Consider the following 18,249-nt stretch of genomic DNA (forward strand, 5'->3'; position numbering starts at 1 on the left):
ACTGCTGCATTTTATGTGGTGTAGGTACACACACACTGCTGTAAGGGAGGGGGTTCCAGGATTTTGATCCAGTGACAGTGAAGGAATGGCTATATACTTTGAATTCAGAGTGGTGTGTGGCTTGGAGGGTAACTGGTGGCGCTCCCATGCTTCGGTTGCACTTGTCCTTCTAAATGGCAGAGGTTGCGGGTTTGGAAGCTGCTGCTGAAGGAGCCTTGGTGAGTTGCCATTGTGCATCTTGTAGATGGTACACACTGTTGCCTCTGTGTGTTGAGGCTGAATGGAGTGAATATTGAAGGTGGTGGATTGGTCTGTCAATCAAGTGGGCTGCTTTGTCCTTGTTCATGTTGAGAGTCTTGAGTGTTATTGGACTTGTGGCAAGTGAGGAGTATTCCACTGACTTGCACAGTTTAGATGGTGGGCAGGTTTCAGGAGTAAGGAACTGAGTTGCTCACTGCAGGATTTCCAGCCTCTGACCTCTTGTAGCCACAATATTTATTTATATGGCTGCTCCAGTTCTCTTTCTAGTCAATGGTAACCTCCAGGATGCTGGCGTTGGGTGATGCAGCAAAGGTATTGCCATTGAATGTCACGGGGAGATGGTTGGATTCTCTTTTGTTGGAGATGGTTATTGCCTGGTACTTGTGCAGTATGAATGTTACTTACTGCTTATCAGCCCAAACCTGAATATGGTCCTGGTCTTGCTGCATGTGGACAGGGCTGCTTCAGTGTTTGAGGAGTCGTGAGTGGGTACTGAGCATTGTACAATCATTTTCCCAAAGGTAGGGGAGTCTAAAACTAAAGGGCATAAGTTTAAAGTGAGAGGGGAGAGATACAAAGGGGTCCAGAGGGGCAATTTTTTCACAGAGAGTGGTGAATGTCTGGATCAAGCTGCCAGAAGCAGTAGTAGAGGCGTGGACAATTTTGTCTTTTAAAAAGCATTTAGGCAATTACATGGGTAAGATGGGTATAGAGGGCCAATTGCGGGCAATTGGGTCTAGCTTCGGGGTTTATAAAAAAGGGCAGCATGGACAGGTTGGGCCGAAGGGCCTGTTTCCATGCTGTAAACCTCTATGACTCTATTAGTGTAGATCTCCACTTCTGACTTTATGATGAAGGGAAGGTAATTGAAGCAGCTGAAGATATTTGGGCCTGGACACTACCCTGAGGAGCTCCTGCAGTGATGTCTTGGGACTCAAATGACTGATCTCCAAGAACCATAACCACCTTCCTTTGTCCTAGGCATGACTCCAACCATTTTAGAGATTTCCCTCTTATTCCCATTTACTCCAGTTTTACTGGGGATGCTTGCTGCATTCATGGTTAAAAGCTACCTTGATGTGAAGGGGTGTCACTCTCACCTCATCTCTTGAGCTCAGCTGTTTTGTCAAGGCTGTAATGAGGTCAGGAGCTGAATGGCCCTGGTGGAACCCAAACTGAGTATCGGTGAGCAGGGTTTTGCTGAGAAATTTCTCTCCCTGTGCTTGGAAAGTAACCTGTGGAGTCATCCAAGGTTCAATCCTTGGCCCTGCTTCTCTTCTTCATCAACATGCTGACCCTTGGGACACCATCCACTGGCACAAATCAGTTCCACGTGTGTACTGGTGATACTCTCTGTTCTGTTCATTCACCACCTGCCTTAAGGGTATAGATAGGGTGAACAGTGGGAAGCTTTTTCCCAGGTCGGAGGTGACGATCACGAGGGGTCACGGGCTCAAGCTGAGAGGGGCAAAGTATAACTCAGATATCAGAGGGACATTTTTTACACAGAGGGTGGTGGGGGCCTGGAATGCGCTGCCAAGTAGGGTGGTGGAGGCAGGCACGCTGACATCGTTTAAGACTTACCTGGATAGTCACATGAGCAGCCTGGGAATGGAGGGATACAAACGATTGGTCTAGTTGGACCAAGGAGCGGCACAGGCTTGGAGGGCCGAAGGGCCTGTTTCCTGTGCTGTACTGTTCTTTGTTCTTTGTTCTTAACCCCTTTCTGATCAAAATCTAAACAAATAGAGATTTTTATTTGGTCAAGAAGAACATTTGAGGTTATAATAACTCCAGTAGTCGGCTGTAAAGGAACAGTGATTATTGCACAAAATAAAGCAAAACCACAAGCCTGTGGTGACCCAACCAGGACAGTACAACAGTGGACCCACTCAGAGGCCTGCTTTATACCGGACCCATTATAGGAGCTCCACCTGTTGAGATAATTACCAATCCCCAAGGAGTCAACGGTTCCCACAGGGAAGTCAGTCAGTGATTTCCTCATGCAAGTCCTGGCAGTTATCACAGAAGAAATGAAAACACTTACTTATATAATCTTCTTGCCTTATCCTTTTTCAGTTAAAGCCAATGACTCATGCTGGATTTCAATGGAAAACCTGAGCCCTCTGACACTGCACCTTCATATGTGAGCTTAAATGGGTTGAGAAATGAATGGAAGCTTTTTGCTCTGTGTAGCTCAATGCAAGAATTGGAGCTGGATTTTAACTCTTACGTGAATGGATTTTGAATGGGTTAAAATGGACCCAAACAAAAGGCAGTGAGTTTATTGAGGTACAGATTTGGCTTCCAGTGATACAGTAAAAAGTGGAGAGTTGAATTTGCTGCAGCTGTTGGCAATGTATGGTACTGTTAATTAGAAATCAGGAATCGTTAACGATTTCGCAAGTACAGAGATGAGCTAGCTGACTTTAATGTTGATGAGTAATTTGCTTAAAATAAACTGTATTTAATTACATTAAACCTGATAGCAGTAACCAGTGAATACTGTCAGTGTTGTAGCAAAACTGCTAATTTATGTGATACAGAACAATGGTTGTATGACTTAGTCATAATATTTCAGGAATGTTTCTCACATCTTAAGTTGGATTGCACCTTAGGTGACAGTGTGAAAGGAAGTCTACTATGAAGATAGTTATACAATAACAGGCAACCTGCAGCTCAATTTAATTATTTTTGTGCACAGTTGTATTAGTGAGGCTTTAAATTTCCTATTGCTTTTATTTTAAAAAAGTGCTTTTCATTATCCATTGTTTGTAAACGTGAACAAGTATTGAAGCCGCCATTATGTATAAAATAGAAAACTTTATAAAAATAAAACTAGAGCATTAACTGGCACATAAATACTGCAGCAGTAAATTATAATAATTACAGAACTTTTAATTTCTATGTTAAAATTTGCACTGACGGATTAAGGTCAACATACAAAAATCTCAGATTGGATTTTTAAAAATAATTTGTGTGCAAATGATTCTCATTTAGAATAATCCTGTTTCCTGATTTCTCAATCTCCTTTTTGTGTACTGAATGTTTGGATCTAGACATGCAAGAGAAGGCACAATGTGAATGGTTTTCTTTTTACTCGGCCAACAAAATCTGTAGATCTCACTCAAAATAGGGCGTTTCATGTGCCAAAATAATTTAATGCATTTATTTAACTGTCAGACCATGTATATCAATTCTGCTATGACTTTCAATAAGATCCTATCAATAATCAATCAGTAAGACTTCATACAAAATGAACATCATGAGTTAATTCTTGCCTCTGGTGTCCATTCAGTATGCTTGGGTGACTCTCCCTCATCCAGCCCCCCACTCCAAGTGACCTCTTTGTTCCTCCAATTCTTGGCCTCATGTGCAACCCTGATTTTCATCATTTTACCGTTGGCAACTGTCCCTTCAGTACTGAGGTCTCAAATTCTGGAATTCTCTCCCTAAACCACTCCATCTCTATCTCTTTCACTTCCTTTAATTCGCTCCTTAAAAGCTACTGCTCGCTATGTGACTTGGTTTCACATTATGGGCGGAATTTTCCTAACCAACCCACCATGGGAACCATAGCAGACACGGACCATGCAAAGGTTCATTGACCTCAGGCGGGATTTTCCAATCTTGGGGCGAGCTTGGCCGGAAAATCCCGCCCTATATCTCAGAATATTTCTGTGAAGCATCTAGGGACACGTTTACAATGTTATGTGTGTTGTATAAATGTAAGTTTTGTTGTTGGACATGTTGATATACTTGTCATCTGCTCAATGCATGCATTTATCTTCAGCTACAACAACAAAGCTAATCGGATTCACAAAGGGATAATTAAATCTACTTTTGAAATAAGCCTAAAATGGTGAAATCTCTAGCAAAACATTATCATTGCCTGCTTTGTCCTTTAAAACATAGATTCATCACAATTGTTCTACACTAGTACCTTCAACATGTACTAATTCTGCATGAATGCCCCCAAACGCACTATTTCATACCTCCATGTACTGTACTGCCTGCCAAATCAGCAGAAGGCCTGGAATTAGTGAGGTTGATGCCAACTCTAGCTAAGTTCCGCAGTTGTATTCCCTCCCTGTCAGATCCATGCTTGAGTTCAGGATGCTCCTGCATATTGCCTCAATGTAACTTTATTGTTTAGTGGTCTGTGATGACCCAAGTGCTATGGCAGTAACAACAGCAATGTTCTTTTGTAGAGCCTCTTTATGTAGTAAGCGTCGCAAGGTTCTTCATAGGGGCATTATTAGACAAAATCTGACACCGAGCCACATTAGAAGATATTAGGACAGGTGACTAAAAGCTTGGTTAAAGAGGCAAGGGCAGCAGATGAATGGGAACATCAGTATCCAGAAGCTGCCTCCAAGCCAACCATCATTCTGATTTGCAAATATATCGCTGTTCCTTCATTAGGCTGGATGAAAATCCTGGAACTCCCTCCTTAACAGCACTGTGGGTGTACTTACACCACATGGACTGCAGTGGTTCAAGAGGACAGTTCACCGCCACCATCTCAAGAGCAGTTAGGTTCGGGCAATAAATGCTGGCCTAGTCAGCGACGCTGGTGTCCCATGAACGAATAAACCTTCATGACCTTCTCCAGGGTAGTAAGGGATGGACAATAATGCTGGCCTTGCCAGTGACATCCACATCCCATGCTCAAATGGTTAAAAAAGCAGCATGAGTGAGGGTTTCAGCAATAGATGAGCCGAGGCATGGGTGGAGACGGGTAATGTTATGGAAGTGAGAGTTGACGATTTTAGTGATGCAGAGGATATGGAGTTAGAGGTCCTGGGGGATTGGGGACCCTGTACAATATTGCTTATGGTAATGATTAGTAGATGTTTCAAGGTCCCTTCTAAGGCATCTGTTAAATAAGCCTAAAACGGTGAAATCTCTAGCAACACATTATCATTGCCTGCTTTGTCCTTTAAAACATAGATTCATCACAATTGTTCCACAGACTTTGGCCAGATAGTCAGACTTCACCTAAGACTGGAAAATGACTAAACTATCTGACTCCTTCTTGGAAGATCAATGCTTTTCTCTATAGTTTAATAGGGTGATGTTAGGTCAAGTTAAATTGTATAAACAGTAAAGAAAAGTTTAAAAATAAACTCAAAGACCCAGAAATTTGGGGAATGCCCATTTTTTGGGTATGTGTGAACACAGGGATAGATTCATGCAGAAAGTCAGCTTGGAATGTGCAGATTGGTGAAGTCAGTAAACATTTAAGAACAACGAGATGCATAAATGACCTGCTGAGTATTTCTAGCATTTTCTGTTTTTAATTTCAGATTTTCAGCTACTGCAGTATTTAGCTTTTGTTCTCTCTGGGAACTGCATTCACCTTGTATCTGTATTCATCCTCTTTGCCAAGGTGCCATTAGCCAGGGCTGCATTGGATTACCTTGGTCTTTTAGGTGTCAGCTTACAAGCCTGATTTCACTGTGAAATAAAACAATGACTGATGTGTGGAAAGTAGGTATTAAACTGAAAGATCCTGTCTTGCTTGCTGTTTGACCACTTGGATATTGATGTAATGCAACACCTTGTAATTTCTGCACGTTTTGACCTAGATTGCATCTTAGGGGCCTATATAGTTACATAGGAGCTTTAAGAAAAAAACACCCTAGACGGAGGAATCCAGCAATGTAAAAAATGATAGTATCCTTTCATTTTGATGTGTGTTTTCAGTCTGTCTGTTAATAAAGCACGTCGTAGTGGCACAGTGGTTAGCACTGCTGCCTCACAGTATCAGGGACCCAGGTTCAATTCTGGCCTCAGGTCACCGTCTGTGTGGAGCCTGCACATTCTCCCCGTGTCAGTGTGGGTTTCCTCTAGGTACTCCAGTTTCCTCTCACACTCCAAAGATGTGCAGGTTAGGTGAATTGGGCATGCTAAATTGCCCCTTTGTGTCAAGGGGGGTTAGCGGGGTAAATAGGTGGGGTTAAGGGAATAGGGCCTGGGTGGCATTATTGTCGGTGCAGGCTTGATGGGCCAAATGGCCTCCTTCTGCACTGCAGTGATTCCATGAGTCTATGATTCTATGAAAGCATACAGCATCCGAGGCTTTATCATTGGGGGTATAGTATGCAAAAGCAAGGAGGTTATGTTAAACTTGTATAAAAAAAAATTCAGCCTCAACTGGAGTATTGTGTCCAGTTCTGGCCATCTCACTTCAGGGAGGATGTGAAGGCATTAGAGGGGATATCGAAAAAGTTCACAAGAATGGTCCCAGGGAGGAGGGACTTCAGTTACGGAGGTAGATCGGAGATGTTCAAACTATTCTCCTTGGTGAAGAGAATGTTAAGAGGAGATTTGACAGAGGTATTCAAAATCATGAGGAGCCTGTGCAGAGTGGATAGGGAAAAGCTGTTTCCCTTGGTGAAAACATCGAGAACTAGATGGCACAGATTTCATGTCATTGGAAAAGAAGCAACATTTCCACACAGCAAGTGTTTCAGAGCTGGAATGATTGCCTGAGAATGTGGTGGCATGTCACAGATCACTCAGGGAATTCAAGTTGCTATGGCAACGTGAACTTTTATATGCATGTTGCAGTCTGGAGCTATAGTAGAGCATGGCTAAGCATAAATCCTGTCTGCCATTGGAAGAATTTACAGGTTGATAACCAAGTTGCTTGGTTACATTATCTACACGTTTTTCTTAATGGGACTTGAACCCATTAGAGACAAGGATGCTACCCACTGCGCCACAAGACCTCCTTGGGTATGGTGAAATCAGATTCAAATGAAGTATTCCAGAGGGAATTATGCCATTACCTGAAAATAGAGAATATTCAGGATCACTGGGAGGGGAGGGGGATTAACACTGGGTGAATTGCTCTTTAGAAAACCAGCACAGGCACAATGGGCTGAATGGCCATTTTCTGTGCTGTTAACCATTCTATGGTTCTGATTGTTGAAGGTGTTTGTGGGGGAAAAATAAATCACTGGCCTGCTTGATGTATCTGTGCACTGCATTATTGATCAATGTTTCCTCTGGTCGCACAGGGGCTTGGGAGGAGTGGGAAGCAAGAACATTCATCATCACAGCCATTAGGCACTTATGCGTAACCCCTTGGCTAGAATTTTAAGTAGATCAGATTGTATCAGATGGAACAACTTGTCACTGGTCCTTATGTAAACCTGTCAAACCCATTCCTTTTAGCAAATCCCTCTTTCAGAAATAAAAGAATTCGCCTTAAAGTGAACACTCTCTGGAAGGTTAATTTTTCACAAAACGTATGTCACTGGCAAGGCACATTGCTGAATAATATACCTTAAAGCTGCTTGAGTATGGCTTACTTTCATCTGCCCTAACTTCCAACACAGAGATTTTATACAAACAGTGACAGTGGCTGATATTTTATGACCTTGCTTGGGCAAGGCCCATAAAATCCCGCCCAAGGCCAACGGAGAATTCTGTTCTGTGTGACGTGTCCGCCCCGATTCTGGGGCAGATGTGGCAGTAAAAGTCCAGCAAATGAGTGGGATTTCACCGCCTCGCTCGTCCCGAAACCATAAAATCCCACCCAAGGTCAATGGACCTTCCCATTGTCCGCCCCTCGCCCATTCCGGTTCCCATGGCAGGCGGGGCATTAGAATTCTGGCCAGTCTACTTCCCATTCGTAGTGGCTTTGGAGAAGGATAGCGTGTTTTCTTGAACTGCCGAAGTTTAGCAGTTTTCTCGGCCACCTCAGACGGATTAGTGTTAACCACATTGGTATTGCTCTGTCCAAGAAAGGATAGCAGATTTCCTTGACTAAATGGCGTCAGTACCTCACTGCGCCCGTAACAGAATGTGCCGATCCCGGAGAATAGCGTGCAGGCCTAGAAATTGGTTTCGCTTCCGGCAGCAAACAATTCGCAATTCTCCCGGCCTCTTTCTAATGGCACGGACTAGCTATTTAAAGTTGCATTTAAATATGCATAGCCCATTTAAGTCCCAGCGCAAGAAATTCTCCGACCTTTGGGCACGGCGCAATAATGGAGAGAATCACTATTGGTTTCCACAAGCGGAGACCTAGCACAGTGGTCATGCTTGTTGGTTGGGGGCATGGCCAGGCAGTGCCCACCTAGCACACAAGTGGTGCCCAGCAGTGACCACAGACAGCCCGGTGGTGCCAGTTGGGCACCGCCAGTGTGCTGGGGCAGTGCCTGGGGCTTGAGTGGGGGCAATAATGGGGGGGTTGTGCTGGGGTGGGGGGAGGAGGTAGAGTTTTGCAGGGGTAGATCATGAAGCCTGACTTTCTTGGGGGGGGGGGGGCGGGTGCGGGGGGCATGTCAGGGGTCATGACAGGGGTGCATGTCAGGAGTCGAGTGGGGGCACCCATTGGGAGGGCCCTGATGCCACGATGTTGTCGACCCATGTCAAGGAGGGGGTGGGGGAACATGCCGCTGATTAGTGGGGTGGGGGGGTCCCAATGTCCATGGGGGGAGGGAATGGGTCTCCCAGTGTACCATGAGATCGAGGCTGACTCTTAGCATTTCTTTGGGAAGTTTTGCCCGAACCAGCTGGTTCTAGTTTTTTTTTCAAATTTCTAGATTGATTTTTATTTTCATTGAATTCAAATGATAAGACTGCTCTTGATAGAATTATTAGTCCAGGCCTTGGTATCACTATACTAGTAGGACAACAACATGACCTGTGCTACAACACAAAATAGAACATACTGGAAAATCTCAGCAGGTCTGACAGCATTTGTGGAGAGAGAACAGAGCTGATATTTCGGGTCTGGATGACCCTTTGTCAGAGCTGAAGACAGTAGAAAATGGGATGAGATTTATATTGTTGTGCTGAGGAGACAGGGAAGCTGTGGGAGATGGATAGAGAGCCACTGGTTAGTGGAGATGGAGAGATTGACAAAGATGTCATAGGCAAAAAGAGAAAGGGAATGTAAATGGTGGTGATCATGGCTAAGAATGGTGCTAATTGCGGCCCATTAAGAGATCAGAATGTGTAAATGGCAGAACAAAGGTGAGCAGTGTGACAAAGGGTGACCTGAAACAGGTAACAGATGGCCCTAGTGGGGTGGGGGGAGGGGAGACAGTGATAAGGGAAAAAAGATGGAAAGCGATATATTAAAAAAATGGAAGAAATAAAAATAAATTAAAAGTAAATAAATGGGTGGAAATGGAGTGAAGGTGGAGGACAGAGTCCATGGCTTGAAGTTGTTGAACTCAGTGTTTAGCCTGGAAGGTGGTAAAGAGGCCAATTTGAAGATGAGTTGCTGTTTCTCCAATTTGCGTTGGGCTTCACTGGAACATTGCAAAAGGCCAAGGACGGACACGTGGACAGGAGAGCAGGGTGGTGTGTTAAAATGGCAAGCGATGGGAAGATCTGGGTCATGCTTGCGAACGGACCAAAGGTGTTCTGCAAAGCGATCACCCAGTCTGCATTTGGTCTCTCCAATGTAGAGTAGATCGCATTGGGAGCAGCGAATGCAATAGACCAGATTAAAGGAGGTGAAAGCATAAAAGCAAAATACTGCGAATGCTGGAATCTGAACCAAAAACAGAAAATGCTGGAAAATCTCAGCAGTTCTGACAGCATCTGTGGGGAGAGAATAGAGCCAACATTTTGAGCTTAGATGACCCTTAGTCAGAGCTAAGAACAAATAGAATCAGCAGAGATTTATACTATTGGGGTGGGGTGGGGGAGGGATTGGACAAGGGTGGTGTATGTGAAGCGCTGCTTCACCTGGATCAAGTGTTTAGGCCCTGGCATGGTGAGCAGGGAGGAGGTAAAGGGGCAGCTGTTGCACCTTATGCGGTTGTAATATGACCCACTGTATCCTGCTATACTGAAGGTGACATTCAACAGTTCTTTAAAGACGTTCGACAATCCGGCAAAGCTGTGGCTTTAATGAACACTGTGGAAGCAATAATTTGGAATAGCAGACTGCAGTTCACTGTAAAATCTGGACTCTATCCCTTGTCATTATAATTCCTTCCTGATTCTGTGTTGGTATTCATCATTCTGACAGGAGTGATCCAGTAATTGAGTACTACAGTGAGCTTTTATCCTTAAGATTGGCAGGCAGTTCCGTTTGTCCTTAATGGAAAACATTCTTCAATGTGCTCCTTCTAGTTAAGAAGTACGCTGTGCAGATTGTACAACGGGCTGTGTAAAAAAATATCCTTCTTTCCTTTCTTTTCATACATATGCTTATAATGGTGGTCTATGTTTTATGGTCTCCTTTGCTCTGATCATGATAAGCAGAAGTAGCACCACTGCTGGGAGGTGGGCGAGTTGCTTATGTCTTAATAGGAGGGACTAGAATGCAGTAAGGGCATTCTGAACTCGCCACTTTTTGTGGCTTATCTTGTCTCCTCTTTTTTGATGAGAAAGACTCCTTGGCGTAATTATGGAAGATTTGTAGGTATAGTCCTACATGGCCTCACATTTGCTGAGGAAAACCCCCTTAGAACAAATGATTTTGTATTTTTTTATTTTGGGATTAAAGAACATTAATTGGTCCCTGTAGGCATACAGACAAACCTCATGTTCTAGAAAAAGAATTTATAATGTGTCACAGGCCCTTCTGGTATAGTTGGAGTAAGTATGTTTTGGTGCACGCCTGAGCGGGGCAGGAAAATATTTGGTGGGTAGCCATTTTCTTTGTGTCATTATTCTATACTCTCTTTGGCCCATTTTCTTTGTGTCAGTATCCTATATTCTCTTTGGCTGAATAAGCAATGGCAGAACCTACTTTGAAACTTTGCTCCTGGAATACAAAAAGATTTAGTGTATCCTTAAAAAAGGAGGAAGTTGATGCAGCTTTGATGCAGGGAACTCATCTAGATGACAAGGAGCACCTGAAATTGAAGTGGGACTGGATGGGCAGGTGATTTTTTGACTCATTCTCAACTAGTAACTGTGGGATTGTGGTTTTAGTTAATAAGAATATGCCTTTTAGATTGGAGAATTGTGCTAAGAATAAATGGGGGGAGGTATGTTATTCTTAAGGGACTGCTGCACAGGGAAAGCATTTTGATAATGGCCGCCTATGGCCCCCCTACATTATTCACCTGACTTTGTTACTAAAGTCCTTATGGATTTTGCTGAATTTCCATCAACAGATTCCTCCATAGGTGGGGACTTCAACTGTCATCTTAATTCTTTGATGGACAAACTTCCCATAACTAGGAATCCTCCTACTCAACAGGCAAAGGCATTGGTATGTGAAGAAATAATTAGCAATGTAATTATTTTTTTCATGCCAAAAGCAATATTACACTCGGTGGTCTCCATCTCCATCGATAGTATTGTGATCTCTGATCACGTCCCTGTCTTCCTGGAATTTTTATTCAAGAAGATTCATCCTCGGTCTAGATCTTGGAGATTTAATGCATCGCTGCTTAAGGATCATAACTTTATCTCCTACTTTAAGGCTGAATTTGATCTCTTCTACTCAGTCAATTCTCTCTCTGAAGTAAGCCCCTCAATCCTGTGGGAAACCTGTAAGGCTTTTGCAAGGGGTTCAGTCATTTCATATATGGCCAGCAAAAGGCGTAGAGTGCTGGTGTAACAGCGCCAGTTTGAAGTAAAATTGGCTGAAACAGAGAGGGAGTATGGTAAGAATCCTAGCCACTCAATGCTGAAAGAAATTAATGCAATCCAAATGGCACTGGACTCATTGCTGACTCAACATGCTGAGAAGAGTATAAAGTTTGCCAAACAAAAACTACATGAGTTTGGAAATAAACCAAGTAACTATTTGGCTCCCCTTACTAAGAAGAAGGTAGACTCTAGGGCTGTTTGCTCCATGCTAGATTCTAAGGGTAATAGAATAATTAAGATAGGGGATATTAATAAGGCCTTTAAAAGCTTCTTGCTAATTTATATAAAACAGATCAGTTTGGAGATGCACTAGTAAATAATGAAACATTTCTTTTCATTTAAACTCTCAACAATTTCTAAGGACCCTAAATGCCCCTATTTCTAAAGGGGAAGTGGTTGTTGCCTTAAGCTATCTCCAGTCTGGTAAGGCTCTTGGGCCTGATGGTTTTGGGAATTTAACAAGGAATTTAAAGACTTGCGAATAGATCGTCTGATCAGTATGCATAATCATTCATTTGAAGCAGCTCTGCTACCTCATTTGCTTCGAGAAGCGAATATCTAGTTAGTTTTGAAGACAGGCAAGAATCCTGAGGGATGTACATCGTATAGGCCTATAATTTCATTCTGGAATTTAGATTTGAAATTGTTGTCTAAAATATTGATGTTGCATATCGAAAATATCCTTTCCTTGATTATCCAGGGCGATCAGACTGGATTCATAAAGGGCATGAATTTGTGTAACAATGTTCAGAGGTTATTAACCTTAAGAGAGTCCTGGTTCAGGACTCTCTTAAGGTTAACATGCGGGTTCAGTTGGCAGTTAGGAAGGCAAATTCAATGTTAGCATTCATTTCTAGAGGGCTAGAATACAAGAGATGGGATGAACTGCTGAGGCTGTATAAGGCTCTGGTCACACCCCATTTAGAATATTGTGAGCAGTTTTGGGTTCCATACCTAAGGAAGGATGTGCTGGACTTGGAAGGGGTCCAGAGGAGGTTCACAAGAATGATCCCAGAAATGAAGGGTTTGTCATATGAGGAGCGGTTAAGGAGTCCGTGTCTATACTCAAAGGCTGAAGTGGGATCAAATTGAAATTTACAGAATACTGAGACGCACAGATAAAGTGGATGTGGAGAGGATGTTTCCACTAGTGGGAGAGACTAGAACTCGAGGGCACAACCTCAGAGTGAAGGGACACTCCTTCAAAACTGAGATAAGGAGGAATTTCTTCAGCCAGAGAGTGGTGAATCTGTAGAACTCATTGCCACAAGATGGCTGTGGAGGCCAGGTCATTGAGTGTCTTTAATTCAGAGCTGGATAGGTTCTTGATCAATAAGGGGATCAAGAGTTACGGGAGAAGGCAGGAGATTGGGGATGAGAATCACATCAGCCATGATTGAATGGCGGAGCAGACTCTATGGGCCAAATGGCCTAATTCTGCTCCTATATCTTACGGTCTCTTATGGTCTAAATATTATTCAGGTCTTCCAAAAGCAGGCGACAGATAGCTTAGTGATCTCATTTAATGCAGAGAAAGCTTTTGATCGGGTGAAGTTGAATTATTTGTTCTACAGGCTGCAGAAATTTGGGCTGGGAGAGGAGTTTGTTAAGTGGATACATGTGCTTTAAAAAAGTCCACTGGTGGCAGTTCTTACTAACGGTTATAGATCTGATCATTTTAGTCTTCAGCGAGGGACAAGGCAGGGTTGCCCATTATCCTTGATGTTGTTTGCAATAGCAATTGAACCCTTAGCAGAGGCAATTAGACATAATCCTTCAGTATGCAGATGGCACAATTGCCTCACAGCACCAAGGACCCGGGTTCAATTCCCGGCTTAGGTGACTGTGTGTGGAATCTGCATGTTCTCCTTGTGTCTGTGTGCGTTTTCTTTGGGTGCTCCGGTTTCCTCCCACAGTCAAAAAGATGTGCAGGTTAGATGGATTGGCCATGCTAAATTCTCCCTCAATGTACCCGAATAGGCTGGAGTGTGTGGCAACGAGGGGATTTTCACAGTAACTTCATTGCAATGTTAACGTAAGCCTACTTGTGACACTAATAAATAAACTTTTAAGTATTTGGGTTGTCTAGTGATAGAAAGCAACATAAGATCACATTATATGTGGATGATGTTTTACTGTTTGCGTCTAAACTAAATGCCTCTGTTCCTGCTATTATTGATATTGTAGGTAGGTTTGACTCCTTTTTGGGCTATAAAAATAATTTTGCAAAATCTGAGGCTATGCCTTTGAGAAGGCTTAGAGGGAGATCTCTCCACCTTGCTCCCTTTCCATTTAGATGGTTCAAGAACCATCCCGAAATTCCCAGCTTCTTTTCCCTATTCCAGACTGTCTTCTTAACCCCGACTTCCCCGCCTCCTCCATCCTCTCTAACATCAACGATAAAGAATTTGTTGTCACTGAGATCGAAACCATCAGCTGCCACTGTCATTTTTTTATTCTTTGATGGAATGTGGGCATGACTGGCACAGCCAGCATTTGTTACCCATTCCTCATTGCCTTTATACTGAGTGGCTCGCTAGGTCCTTTCAGAACGTGGTTAAGAGTCAACTGCATTGCTGTGGATCTGGAGCCACATGTATACTTCCCTAAAGGACATTATTTTTATGGTAATTGATGGCAGTTTCATAAACACCATTACTGAGGCCAGCTTTATGTTCCAGATATACTTAATTTAATTTAAAGTCCACCAGTCACGATGAGATTTGAACCAGTGTCTCCAGATAATGAGCCTGGGACCAGAAGTGGATTTACAGTTCATGAAGCCCGGCGCTCACCTTCATTTCTGGCCACCTGCTTGCCTTGCCTGCTCAATGGCTAATCTCAGGGCTAGATTCAGCAGTCATGCTTCATGCACTTGTTACTGTTGGATAGTGTCCACTAGTGCTGGCGCCTGGCACAAGCTTGCTCACCTGCTCGGCTCCTTGTGGCTTGATTCGCAAGCCTGTAGCAGCCTCTCTCTCTCCTCTCCTCATAGTCTCACGTGTGCGCACACCTCAAGTTAACCAATTTTCCTGCCTTGCAGACTCACCAATCAGAGTCAGATTTCACCCTGCATTTGCTGCTGATAGGCTCATTGAACCTATCACCAGCAAACACAGTGTAATTGGATGCCCAGTACGTTAGCCCGGCGTGGGGCCCCCCCCTATTGGAGACCTGTACCTAATCACTATGGACGTGATCTTACCGGCTGTTCACACCACGCTCCCACTGCAACGAAGTCGGAGAATTTGGCGCCTAGCCAAATCTCCGTTCACTGCAGCAGGATGGGAAAATCCCACCGGTGTGAATGGTGGTAACATTCTGGCCTATCTGTTCCATTGTAAATCTGCCTCTGTCTGGGTCTTTGGGTGACTGGTCTAGTGACATTACCACGACACCACCATCTCCCTCTATTTCCCACCAGGCCAAACTTTCTATAAGATTTTCCTGAACTCCAGTCTTTTTCCAATTTCTTTCCTCAGACCCTTTCTGTGCGCGTCTTGTCCATCAAAACGTGTTTCCTCCCTCATTGATCCTAATCGCACTAAACTACTGACCATCCAACTTCCCTTATACAACACTAAAATATTGCAGATGCTGGAAATCTGAAATAAAAACAGAAAATCTGAAACAAAAACTGTTGTGATACACAGGGATCTGCAAAGCGTTTCTCTCTGCACAGATGCTGCCTGACCTGCTGAGTATTTTCAACATTTTCTGCTTTTATGAACCCAACTTCCCTTCCTGGCTTCTACATTAGCTGATAATGTTAACAGTTCTCTCTCTACTGTCCCCCACTTCTTCAAACCTGCCTCATTTCCCCTCTCATTCCATAATCAACCCTTCTGGTCTCATCTCCAACCCCCTTTCATCTCCAAACTTTATGAATATGTTGTTGTCTCTCAAATCCATGGTTATCTTTCCTAGAAGTCCATGTTTGAATTCATCCAATCAGGTTTCTGCCATGGCTTTGGTACCAAAACGGCTCTTATAACATCACAAATGCCACTATTACTCATCGCCCTTCTTACTCCGCGTCCTTCTTGACCTGTACACCAAGTGGTCAAGTGATGACGTGGCCACTAAAGGGTCACATAATGGGAGCACGGGAGTCCTCCCCAGAGTGCGATTAGAGTACAAGCTTGGAGTAGCTGCACAGCTAGTGAATAAAGTAATGTTTGTTAGAAGTTTTGGGTTGCCAGTCTTTGGGAACCCAACACTTCGCCATGACTGATCTGCAGCCTTTGACACAGATGATCACACTATCCTTCTCCAGCGCCTCCATTATTGTCCAGCTGGGTGCAGCTGCCTTTGCCTATTTTCATGTATCAAGCCAGTTGTAGCCAGCCTCCCACAGTTGACCTTCTGTAAACTTGTCTTCCATTGCTGGCCCAGCTCACACTCAGCCCCATTCTCCTATCACCCCTGTGCTTGCTGCCCTGCATTGACACCCAGTTAAGCAAAGCTTCAGTTTTAAAGTGCTCAAGCGTGTTTTGATATCTCTTCATGGCCAAGCCTCCCTCCCTAACTCTGTAGTTTTTTCTGATCTCACAGCCCTCTGTGACACAATCCTCAATCCCTGGCCTCATGAATATAGCTGATTTTATTTGCTCAGGCATTGGCAGCTGTAATGTTAGCTGTTGAGGCCCGAAGCTCTGAAGTTCCCTCCCTAAACCTCTCCATCTTTCTACTTCTCTTATCTCCTTTAAAATCTTCCTCTAAATCAATCTCTTTGACCAAACTACTTCTACTAAAAAAGCCCTCAGAGCTCTCTATGTCACTCGGTGACAACATTTGTTTGACTCACCTGATGAAGGAGCAGCGCTCTGAAAGCTCGTGATTCCAAATAAACCTGTAGGACTTTAACCTGGTGTTGCGAAACTTCTTACTGAGCCCATCCGAGTCCAAAGACGGCATCTCCACATCATAACATTTGTTTGACACAGCTACTACTATTACAACACTACTACTGCAGAACAACTAGATGTCAAATTTGAAATTCTTCAGCCAGTTGGCAGTTTCCTCATCAGCCTGGTGTAGGACAGTGGGACTACCCACTGAAGCACAGGCCAGGGCAATTGAACAAACAAAGAACAAAGAAAATTACAGCACAGGGAACAGGCCCTTCGGCCCTCCAAGCCTGCACTGACTATGCTGCCCAACTGAACTTAAAGCCCCCAATCCTTCTGGGGACCATATCCCTCTATTCCCATCCTATTCATGTATTTGTCAAGACGCCCCTTAAAAGTCACTATCATTTCTGCTTCCACTACCTCCCCCGGCAGCGAGTTCCAGGCACCGACCACCCTCTATATAAAAAAACCTGCTTTGTACATCTCCTTCAAACCTTGCCCCTCGCACCTTAAACCTATGCCCCGAGTAATTGACTCTTCCACCCTGGGAAAAAGCTTCTGTCTATCCACTCTGTCCATGTCCCTCATAATCTTGTAGACTTCTCACATTTCTCAAGTAAAAAACTATAGAAATGATCCCTAAAAGTATCGTCTTGTTGATTATATGTACCCTGATTTGCACTTCACCAGTTGCTGCAGGAGTGAGTCACGGTGTTGCAGCAGGGTCCAACCCAGTGCGGAAGCTGTTCAGTTTGACCCATTTGCCATGCCATGCCTGGGATTTCCAATGTGGGTTCATCAACCAGCTGCTGATTCTGGGCTGTTTTGTTGGTGTTCTGCCACAGGTCCTTGATAACACTGCTGTGAGCGCCTTGGGAAGCTTCATTGCGTTAAAGGTGCTCTATAATATAAGTTGTTGTTAACCTGTGAAGTTGTTCTGGTACGATATTATTCATAAAATCTAGTGAATGAAGAACTCTCAGTAATTCTATTGTGATGTATACAGAGTTACTTCTACTTTCTAATGAATGAAGATTTATCGGAAAACATCCCTCTTCTCCTGTTTCATGATTGGACTTGAGGATTATGGGATTCCTTTCAAAATCTTCACCAATCTTCGGTTTAAAATTTGGCACTTAATAAATTATTCTTTTGGACATAATGCTGCTATTATCATGAAGGTGTTTGTTTTTAGCGGGACAGATTAGTGAATTCCTTCTCTGGGTTGGGCGTATTCTGACTGAGTTCATATTTCTGATGACTGAAAGTTTTGCCCATGATTCAGGTCAACTTTAGAGGCAGAAACTACTTGTATGTGTAGTACTGCACTTTAATATCTGCTCCGTAGATCACTTCGGAAATGAGCAGTGGAATAAGGAGAGCTTTGGGAAGCTATCACTTTAATGAGGATTTGAAAGATTATTTGTAAGGAGCCAGCTGGAAAGGAGGGGACAAAAAAAAATCCCATAAAGTACCGAAACAGGTATCATTGGGAATTGGGTAACCCTCAATTTAGAAGATCATTACCCCGGTTTGGAAAGCACGTCATTATAAT

General features: G+C 43.6%; 1 protein-coding gene and 1 pseudogene across 1 annotated transcript in view; one reads left to right on the forward strand and one right to left on the reverse strand.

The window, feature by feature from the left end:
* Window positions 1-18,249, forward strand: part of tmem163a (transmembrane protein 163a) — a 185,536-nt gene that overhangs the window by 48,753 nt on the left and 118,534 nt on the right. The window lies entirely within an intron of this gene.
* Window positions 17,260-17,349, reverse strand: LOC144504164 (small nucleolar RNA U3; annotated as a pseudogene).

Source organism: Mustelus asterias, chromosome 14 (genome assembly GCF_964213995.1).
Source record: "Mustelus asterias chromosome 14, sMusAst1.hap1.1, whole genome shotgun sequence".
Lineage (NCBI taxonomy): Eukaryota > Metazoa > Chordata > Chondrichthyes > Carcharhiniformes > Triakidae > Mustelus > Mustelus asterias.